This window comes from Macaca fascicularis, chromosome 5 (assembly GCF_037993035.2).
Source record: "Macaca fascicularis isolate 582-1 chromosome 5, T2T-MFA8v1.1".
Classification (NCBI taxonomy): domain Eukaryota; kingdom Metazoa; phylum Chordata; class Mammalia; order Primates; family Cercopithecidae; genus Macaca; species Macaca fascicularis.
Genome location: NC_088379.1, coordinates 26,708,792 through 26,720,017, shown reverse-complemented (window position 1 = coordinate 26,720,017; position 11,226 = coordinate 26,708,792). Strand labels below are relative to the sequence as shown.

The 11,226-nt window shown below is 35.4% G+C and overlaps 1 pseudogene; it reads right to left on the bottom strand.

The window, feature by feature from the left end:
- Positions 1-3,500: 3,500 nt before the first annotated feature.
- On the bottom strand, positions 3,501-4,508 carry LOC102115245 (immunoglobulin-binding protein 1 pseudogene; annotated as a pseudogene).
- Positions 4,509-11,226: the final 6,718 nt, after the last annotated feature.

Below are 11,226 nucleotides of genomic sequence, written 5' to 3'. Positions count from 1 at the left end.
TGAAGATAACTTGATTGCCATGGAGTTTCAGCTTCATATAAACAGAGCAAAAGATGTAATTGTTTAGCACTAAGTAAAAGCTACACCGTAAACATAATCATCCACATACTTGGCTTGTGTAAAAGCATTAACATTGAATTTTTGAAATTAGAGCTGGCATTTGGTCATTAGGCACCCAAAGAGTACTCTGGCCAGTAGGTTCTTGAATTGGTAGGTTTCTATCCTGATTGGGCAATGCCTTACCCTTCTGGTTCCTTAATGCTTTGAGTGTATCACTCTCATTTGTAGGCATCAATAGAGGAATGTGATTGTACTTTTCCTGCTTTCCCAATCTTGTTGCTTATGATGACATCCAAGGATGAATTTTTTTAAACTCATTAAACACACTCTCACTAAGACTAAACATACTGTTGGACAGTAAAAAGCAGGAATTAATTTTTCAGTAAAAATTATAAGCCTATCTTTTTTTCAGGAAAATTAACTATATATAAGAGAAAGAATAGGAAAATAAAGGAGGCTCTCGAAGTGCTGAAGCAGCCGATTGAGTTGCTTAGACAGTGAAGGCCCTTCTAGCCTGATAATTCTTATCATCTGAGTTAACTTTGTTATTACACAAAGAGGAAACAAGCACAGAGATTACAAAGTATTCAAAAATCTCACAATTCATTTAATGCAGAATTTGGACCATAGTATAATCTACGCAAATAATAAGCACATCCAAAATATGTGCAATAGATGGCTGATTAAACAAGACCATTGAGAGAAAGGACCTTTCCATGACACAAGCAGTTCTCAAACTTGCTTTCCCTCACTGTGACATACCTCAGAGAGAATATTGACCTGCATGACTAACATTCACTGCTTTTCACTAGTGAAGTGAATGTTTGTGGAGACAGATACCTCATTTACCATAATGTGATTGTTATGCATTGCAAGCCTATTTTAAAGCATCTCATGTAACCCATAAATAACTCATTCGTACATACTAAGAAGAGTATCATGTTATGCAAAATTTCCGGGAACCCAGCTGTAATTCCTCCTCATTTCTTCCTCAACCCACCATTGTGACTTAACATCATATTTGAAAGCTGTTATACTACTTAATGCTGCCAAAATCATGAACAAGCTGGAAGTTAGGGGTCTCTGGAGTTGGCATTTAGGATATTGAAGTAATATATTATAATTAAAAAGTCTACTGCCCTTGGCTTGCTGACATGATTTTGAAACCTTAAATCCCCAGTCATCTACTTCTGGTGATTTCTATAAGAAATATAGGTCATTCAATAATAAACAATGTATAAGTCTAGGATATTTTCTGACTTCTACATTCAGTGAACGTGTATTTGTAAATATTATCTTTAGCTATGGCAAAAATTTAGTTATAAATTGGGTAGAGCTATGAATAATAGCTTCCTTTATTCTACAATATTTGTAAACCTGAGATTTGAAATATAAGTTGCAATTAAGCTAAAAGCAGAGTAATTTTTAATTTTTTAATTTTTATATTTTATGGGTACATAGTAGGTATGTATATTTATGAGATACTTTGATACAGGCATGCAACGCATAATAATTACATCATGGTAAATGGAATATCTTTCCCCTCAAGTGTTTATACTTTGTGTTACAAACAATCCAATTATACTCTTACAGTTATTTTAAAACATAAGATTAAATTATTATTTACTATAGTCATTCTGCTGTCCTAGCAAATATTAGGTCTTATTCTTTCTAACTATTTTACTGAACCCATTAACTGTCCCCACTTTCCCCCCAACACTCCACTACCCTTTCTAGCCTCTGATATTCATCCTTCTACCCTCTATCTCCATGAGTTCAATTGTTTTAATTTTTAGCTCTCACAAATAAGTTTGAACGTGCAAGTTTGTCTTTCTGTGCCTGGCTTATATGACTTAACACAATGACATCCAGTTCCATCCACGTTGTCACAAATGACAGGATCTCATTCTTTTTCATGGCTGTATAGTACTTCATTGTGTGTATGTACCACATTTTCTTTATCCATTTGTCTATTGATGGACACTTAGATTGCTTCCAAATTGTGACTATTGTAAATAGTTCTTCAATAAACATAGAAATGTAGATATCTCTGGAATATTTTGATTTACCTTCTTTTGGTTACATACTTAGCAGTGTGATTGCTGGATCTTATGGTAGCTCTATTTCTAGATTTTTGAGGAAGCTCCAAAGCGTTCTCTGTAGTGGTTGTACTAATTGACATTTTCACCAACAGTGTTTGAGGGTTCCATTTTCCTCATATCAACTCCAACATTTGTTATTACCTGTCTTTTGGATATAAGCCATTTTAACTGGGTGAGATAATATCTCACTGTAGTTTCAATTTGCATTTCTCTCATGATCAATGATATTGAGCACCTTTTCATATACTTGTTTATCATTTGTATGTCTTCTTCTGAGAAATGTCTATTCATAACTTTTGTCTATTTTTTATTGGATTATTAGATTTTTCCTATAAAATTGTTTGAGCTCTTTACACATTCTGGTTTTTAGTCCCTTGTCAGATGGGTAGTTTGCAAATATTTTCTCCCATTTTATGGGTTGTCTCTTCACTTTGTTGATTGTTTTCTTTGCTATGCGGAAGCTTTTTAGCTTAATGTGATTCCATTTGTCCATTTTTGCTTTGGTTGCCTGTGCTTATAGGGTATTATTCAATAAATCTTTGCTCCAGACCAATGTCCTGGAGAATTTTCTCAGTGTTTTCTTGTAGTAGTTTCACACTGAAGTCTTAGATATAAGTCTTTAATTCATTTTCATTTGATTTTTGTATATGGTGAGACATAGGGGTCTAGTTTCATTCTTCTGCTTATGGATGCACAGTTTTCACAAAACCATTTATTGAAGAAATTGTCTTTTCCTCAATGTATGTTTTTGACACCTTTGTTTAAAATGAGTTCACTGTAGGTTTGTGGCTTCGTTTCTGGGTTCTCTATTCTGTTCCTTTGGTCTCTGTGTCTGTTTTTATGCCAGTACCATGCTGTTTGGGTTAATATAGTTCTGTAGTATAATTTGAAATTAGGTAATGTGATTCCTCCAGTTTTGTTTTTTGTCTCAGAATAGCTTTGTCTATTCTGAGTTGTTTGTGGTTTCATCTAAATTTTGGGATTTTTTTTCTATTTGTGTGAAGAATATCATTGGTATTTTGATAAGGATTGCATTGATTCTGTAGATTGTTTTGGGTGGTATGGACATTTTAACAATATTGATTCTTCCAATCCATTAACATGGAATATCTTTTCATTTTTTGTATGTCTTCAATTTCTTTCATGAGTGTTTTATTATTTACTTATTTATTACTATCATTTTTAAATCACTTGACACTTTATTAAATGCAAAGTAAGATTTAGCATCTTTGACTTCACTGTACACAGCTGAAGTGGGAGCCCGGGGAGGGGAAGACTGCATGGTTTTCCTTGGCCAGGGAAGTGTGCACCCTGCAGTCCTGTCACGTTGTGGGAAGATCAGCCCATGTTCTGTTGGTTGCCATTGACCCTAGGATGGATGTCCTTCCAGTCATCCCATTCCCAAGCTCTGTAGAGTGTTTATTTTGTCACTCTCTTCTTCCTTTTCTTCTTGATCTTCCTGTTGCTGAGCTGCTTTTCTGAATTCCTCTGATGTTGCCGTGGCTATTTCCTGATTTGGTAACACTCCATTCCATATTTCCAATGTTGTTCATAACAGTCAGTCACCATCACAGTTGCCAGACTTGAAAACCAGCTCCAAATACTTTGGCTTGGACATGTTCCTGGTGAGAATGAAGGGTTTCACTGGAGGCCTCTCCAGGAGAGATGTGTTAGAAATTGAGGGCTCACTTGGAGAGTCTCTTTCTCTCAGGATCTTTATTTCCTGGTCAATGCTCTCAATCTCTTCTAAGCTGATACCAAACCAATTCTGAAGGTGAAGAACATAATATTCACTAACACGTCCATCATCTGATTGACCACTTTCCACAGTAGATTTCATTGCAGACAGCCTATGCTCCAACTCCTTCTTCTGCTTGTATCTCTCTATTTTAGCCTGTCTTTGAGATGCCATAGAAATGAGGCTAGGATAAGCCATGGAGGAATCAGCAGTGTGATTTTCAGCTGAGTTGTTCTCAGTTTGGGGCAGCTCAAACTCTGCCACATGAGAGTAATGGCACTGAGTAAAGTAGTTTATAAAGTGTTTTGGAGCCCGCTGCAAATGATCTAGATGCTTGCTGGGGTTGACTTGCTTCATGGTGAGGGCACCAACAGGCAATTCAGGTCGGTGGAAGCAATCTCTTACAAATCTTCATTTTGGATGAATGAGTCAAGCTTTGGTAACATTTTGGCAGCCTTCTCAAGGAGGTCCAGGCCCTTGAACACCTTCTCCTGGACTATCCAGGAACTGACAGGTTCAGTAGCTACTTCTACTTCATCCAGAAGCTGTTTGTCAATTTTGAACAGCTTAGGGAGCCACGGCAGCCGTAGCTTGTCTTCAGCAGCCATCTTGGGGAGGGAGCCATGAGTGTGTTACAGTTTTTATTATAGAGATCTTTCACTTCTTTGGTTAATTTAATTCCTAGGCATTTACTTTTATTTGTGGTTATTGTAAATAAGATTACTTCTTTATTTCTTTTTCAGATTGTTCAATGTGGGGATGTAGAAATGCTACTTATTTTTGTAAGTTGATTTTGTACCCTGTAACTTTGCTGAATTTGTTAATTAGTTCTAATAGCTTTTCAGGGGAGTCTTCTATTTTTCCCAAATATAAGATCATATCATCTGCAAACAAAGATAACTTGATTTCTCCTTTTCAAGTTTGGATGTCTTTTATTTATTTCTCTTATCTGATTGCTCTAGCTAGAACTTCCAATAATATGTTTAATACAGTAATGATAATGGGCCTCCTTGTCGTGTTCCAGATCTTAGGAGAAAGGCTTTCCGTTAGTCTGTTATATATGGTTTTTACTGTGTTGAGGTAGGTTCCTTCTATGCCTTGTTTTTCTGAGGGTTTTTTTTTTTTTTTTTTAATCGTGAAGGGATGTTGAATTTTATCATGAAGGGATGTTAAATTCACTCCTCCTCTATTTTTCAGAAGAGTTCGAATAGGATTGATATTAGTTCTTCTTGAAATGGTTGGGCAATGAAGCCATCGGGTCCCAGGCTTTGCTTTACTGGGAGACTTTATTATGGCTTTAATCTTGTTACTTGTTATTGGTATTTTCAGGTTCTGGATTTCTTCATGGATCAATCTTGGTAAGTCGTATATATCTAAGAATTTATTCATTTCCTCTAGATTTTCCAATCTATCAGCATCCAGTTGCTCATAGTAAAAAGCAGAATAATTCGTAATCATCATATCAGCAATGTTTCGAAAATAAATATTCAGAAATGTATTTCTAGAGAAGACAGGAAGATACTTAGAAATACCTTTAAATTAAAAGTTAATAATTGGTTTTCTATATAATTAAATCCACTGAACCGAACTTAAAATGTTTCTACTGGCTCATTGTGCTTTTAAGTTGCCTTAAGTTAACTTTCAAGATTAGTAACTGGTGAATTGTTCTAACACAATTAGCTTCACTTAATTACAATAACATTGATATAAAAGTGTAAAAAGTCAAGAAAAACAAAGTGATTTCACTTAAGGTGCAAATAAAATTGTGTGTATCGTGTATGCATGTACATTTATATGTAATTGATATACACATTTTAAAATATTCAATTAATACAGGATTCAAAATATATAAAGAGAAAAATACATAAAGTACAAGTCAATGCCCTGTTTTAATCCAATTTCACAGTGAGAATTGATCACTTTTATCTTTTGAGATTCAGGGAAAAAAGTTTCTCAACACACAGATTTACAGTAGAAACGATTCTGAAAAAATATTAATCCTAAAACAGTAAGTCCACATTGCCAGTCATAAGTTTTTTTCTTCCACCCGAGATCCATAGTATAAAAGGAAAACAGGCATAACTCCATTCATACTTTATTTAAGCACTTATCCATTGCTAATTTCCTTAGATTTGAGCCTCAGAAAATCTGGAGATAGAGTAAAATTTGCATAAATAGGGTGATAATATTTGCCACTAAGGTACAATAATATTTCTTGGACTCCTTGAAATCAAGGTCAGTTATAATTATTGCACTATTTCTACTATAAGGCTTGCATCTTTACTGACATTAAAGGGTATATGAGTTCCTTACTGTAAGACTGCACAGTGCAAAGATTATATAAACAAATGTAAATCACCACGAAAATCTAGTTCATTCCACTTTTACCACACACCATTTTACAGTTCTAAATATCAATAATCTTCAAAATGTGTGACCCATGGCCTCATTAAGCATAAGAAACCTTGGCACCTTGGCACTCTTATTTTCAGACTCAATAATCAATGCTGCCCATATTCTTTCATGGCCCCTCTAACATGACTTTCTTCATCTGAATTTACACAAGAGTAAAGGGAGTTTGCTCAAAACTCAGGCAAAGTAACTGAAAAACTTTCAAAGCAATTCCAGGATTTAATGTGCATTGAGAAAACATTTCTCTAGAGACAAAAACTAAAAAAACACATTAGAATATGTATGACCGCCACGTTCTCTGGTTCTATCTCACTGCCAAACAGCAGGATACATAGAAGGAAATACAGACACTCTGCATAAACATATGTTAATGTTTGCCAAGAAATTTTCTTTTTTATTATTATACTTTAAGTTCTAGGGTACATGTGCACAATGTGCAGGTTTGTTACATATGTATACATGTGCTGTATTGGTTTGCTGCACCCATTAACTCATCATTTACATTAGGTATTTCTCCTAATGCTATCCTTCCCCCCTCCCCACCACCCCATGACAGCCCCCAGTGTGTGATGTTCCCTACCCTGTGTCAAGTGTTCTCATTGTTCAGTTCCCATCTATGAGTGAGAACATGCAGTGTTTGGTTTTCTGTCCTTGTGATACTTTGCTCAGAATGATGGTTTCTAGCTTCATCTATGTCCCTACACAGGACATGAACTCATCCTTTTTTATGGCTGCATAGTATTCCATGGTGTATATGTGCCACATTTCCTTAATCCAGTCTATCATTGATGGACATTTGGGTTGGTTTCAAGTCTTTGCTATTGTGAATAGTGCCACATAATAAACATATGTGTGCATGTGTCTTTATAGCAGCATGATTTATAATCCTTTGGGTATATACCCAGTAATGGGATGGCTGGGTCAAATAGTATTTCTAGTTCTAGATCCTTGAGGAATCACCACACTGTCTTCCACAATGGTTGAACTAGTTTACACTTCCACCAACAGTGTAAAAGTGTTCCTGTTTCTCCACATCCTCTCCAGCACCTGGTGTTTCGACTTTTTAATGATTGTCATTCTAACTGGTGTGAGATGGTATCTCATTGTGGTTTTGATTTGCATTTCTCTGCTAACTAGTGATGATGAGCATTTTTTCATGTGTCTGTTGCTTGCCAACAAATTTTCAAAATGAAATAAGGCATATCCTAGAAAACTTCTTCATGTAAATATCTCCCTTGTAGAAGACTTTTTGGTATTCAATACCCAGTGTTCCAGTACATTTTTTTATATCTTACCAAAATGTTATTTAGCAAATATTTATATAAGAGCATTCTGTATTTAAATCTGCAAAATGCAATACAAATATTTATCACAAAATGATTTAAAAAAAAAACCTAACTCATTTATTCTTTTGAGAAATGTCTATTCTAATCATTTTCCCATCTTTAGATTGGATTATTAGATTTTTCCTATAGAGTTGTTTGAGCTCCTTATATATTCTGGTTATTAATCCCTTGTCAGATGGGTATTGAGCTACCATATGATCCAGCACTCCCACTGCTGGGTATATACCCAAAAGAAAGGAAGTCAGTATATTGAAGAGATCATCTGCTCTCCTATGTTTGTTGCAACATTGTTAACAATAGCTAAGATTTGGAAGCAATCTAAGTGGCCGTCAATAGAAAAGTAGATAAAGAAAATGTGGTACACATACACAATAGAGTGCTATTCAGCCATAAAAAAAGAATGAGATCCAGCCACTTGCAACAGCATGGATGAAACTGGAAATCATTATAAGTAAAATAAGCTAGGTACAGAGAAACAAGCATTGCATGTTGTCACTTATTAGTGGGATCTAAAAATCAAAACAGTTTAACTCACGGACAGACAACACAGAAGGATGGCTACCAGGGGCTAGGAAGGATAGTGGGGGGTGGTGAAGAGGTAGGGATAATTAATGGGTACAACAAAATAAAAAGAATGAGTAAGACTGGCCGGGCGCGGTGGCTCAAGCCTGTAATCCCAGCACTTTGGGAGGCCGAGACGGGCGGATCACGATGTCAGGAGATCCAGACCATCCTGGCTAACACGGTGAAACTCCGTCTCTACTAAAAAGTACAAAAAACTAGCCGGGCGAGGTGGCGAGCGCCTGTAGTCCCAGCTACTCGGGAGGCTGAGCCAGGAGAATGGGGTAAACCCGGGAGGCGGAGCTTGCAGTGAGCAGAGATCCGGCCACCGCACCCCAGCCTGGGTGACAGAGCGAGACTCCGTCTCAAAAAAAAAAAAAAAAAAAAAAAAAAAGAATGAGTAAGTCCTACTATCTGATAGCACAACAGAGTGACTATAGTCAATAATAACTATACATTTTAAAATAAATTAAAGAGTGTAATTGGATGTTTGCAAGTCCATGGATAAATTCTTGGAAGAATGGATACCCCATTCTTAACAATGTATTTATTTCATATTTTGATGACTGTATCGAAACATATCATGTACCTCATAATTAGATATACCTATTATGTACCCACAACAATTAAAAAGTAAAAAAGTAAAAAGCACTTCAAATTATATTCTAAACACCATTGATCATAAGATACAATTACACCTAGACATTTTGACAAAGATCACTGGGTGCCAAGGATAAGTGCCTCTTGTATATTAGTGAATCTGAGACACCATTGTTTCATAATCAGTGGAAGGACTTCTCAGCCATAGTGGGCTTGTCCTGACTGTATTTCCGCGGGGTACATTTTTAAAGAGGGCATCAGAGGGAGTCATTATTTCTGTTCTTGATAAAGAGACTAATTGTGAACTTATTTTTTCTTTTTATCAGTACCAGTGACAGGCATTTGCTGAGACAAAGTGACAGGTGTAAAGTTGACCTCTTTTTTATACAGCCTTTGTTTCTTCCTAGTGTCTTATGGATTCCTAAAAAGTTAACGAAAGCTAAAGGAATCTGTGAAAAAGGAAGCAAACAGAGTAAAGAGAAAAAAAGAAAGATTAACAAACCATATTCATTGATAACAGAAATAATTTGTGGATTGTTTCTATCATAACCACTATTTATTAAAGCTTTAGTTTATTTAAAAGTAAATTTAAGTAAAATTTAAAACTATCCCGTCACATAGTTCATGCTGTAATGTTATAATGAAAGTATTGCAGATGATCCAATGGATTGGAAGTTTCCATTAGGGATTGGAGAAAACTAATTTAAATTTTGAATAAAAATTATAAGTAATTCCCAATTTAAATTTATAATCCACCCTTTAAAATTTAGAAACAATACTAATACTTTATGATAAACTTCACTCTACGATATATATTTTACTTATATTTTACTTGCTATGCTAGAGATAATTTATGTAACACTTCACACACTATTTTGGTGACAGATCTGCATGACGCCAAGTGAACAATGAACGAAAGGGTTACGTAAGTCAAAATCTCAACTGTCCTGCTGCTCTATGTACTAGCAGCATGGCTAGGCAAGTTGTGTTATTGCTCAGTCTCTTCATTTGCTCAATTGTTGTTATATTAATAGGGCCTACTGCATAGGGTAATTTTGGTTGAAAATGTAGAGTAGTTCATACTATAAAACTGAAAAAGGCTTTCCATCCAAGTAAACACTGCTTTTTAACTGTTTTAACCCAATTGTCCTTGTCTATGGAATCCACTACATAATATAACCGACCTTACAGAGTTGTGAGGATTAAACATACGCGTGGATGTTGTTTTTAGCTCCAAATCTGCATCAGAATGAATTCCTAATAAATGTGATCTTTTATTTTTATTATCATTGTGAAAATCCAGTGTGCTCGACTTTTCATTTTCATACAGATTGAAAAGCCCTTTCTACAGACATCTAGACTCAGAAATAAGCCATGGCTGGCTTTTGCTGTGTGAGGGAACAAACAATCCCCAGGGTCAGATCCTGACACAGAAATGTCATGGGAAACTTCAATCAACAGCAAACCACCTTAACCCACAAGGACAGGAAAACGCTGTAAAAGATAGATGAGACCACTGAAATAAACAAACAAAAAAAAAGTAAAACAAAACTAGTATGTCATCATGGTAGTTAACTTTTAAGAACACAGTTATTATTACTTTTTAGTCTCTCTAGCCTAATCACTGATTAAATATATTTGCCTCCAAGCACTAGGCTCTGCTCTTGCCTCAAGAAAATTATATACCTCTTTTCCCTAAAAAAGCTTTATTTTGATCCAAGATGTATATATTTCCTCAGGCTACATTTTTAAAGAGGGCATCAGAGGGAGTCATTATTTCTGTTCTTGATAAAGAGGCTAATTGTGAACTTACCTTTTTTTCTATCAGTACCTGGTGACAGGCATTTGCTGAGACATAGTGACAGGTGTAAGTTGACCTCTACAAAATTGTAACCTAGTTTCTGCCCATATAATAACTTACAGGCATCAAATAAAAATGTATTCTATGAAAGCCTAACTTCAGATTATTTCAACTTTAAAAAACATATAGTTAATAATGTACTTAAATTATAAATATTTATCATGACTAACTGTGTGCAATACTTAATCTTTAATTTAGAAAGCAGAGCATATTGTGAAAGAGCTATTGTAACAAGCAGTAGATAAGAGAATGAACATACCTGTCCCAACTCTGATCTTGATTTGTTGTGTGACTTTGAATATAACATGCTTCCTTGTGTTTATGCATTCTACAGATAGCTTCTCTTCTATAAAATTAGATTACCTGGATAGATGAATAATTAGATCCCTTTTAATTCTGGCATTTTTGTGATTTGGTGAAGCTGGGCACCAGAGAACAGTTAGCACGATTCCTAGCTGCAATGGGTAAGTGTTAAGGCTATACTACATGCCAAGCACTGTACCAAAAACTTGAGTTGAAAATATGTGGATTGGGCAGCAGAAAAAG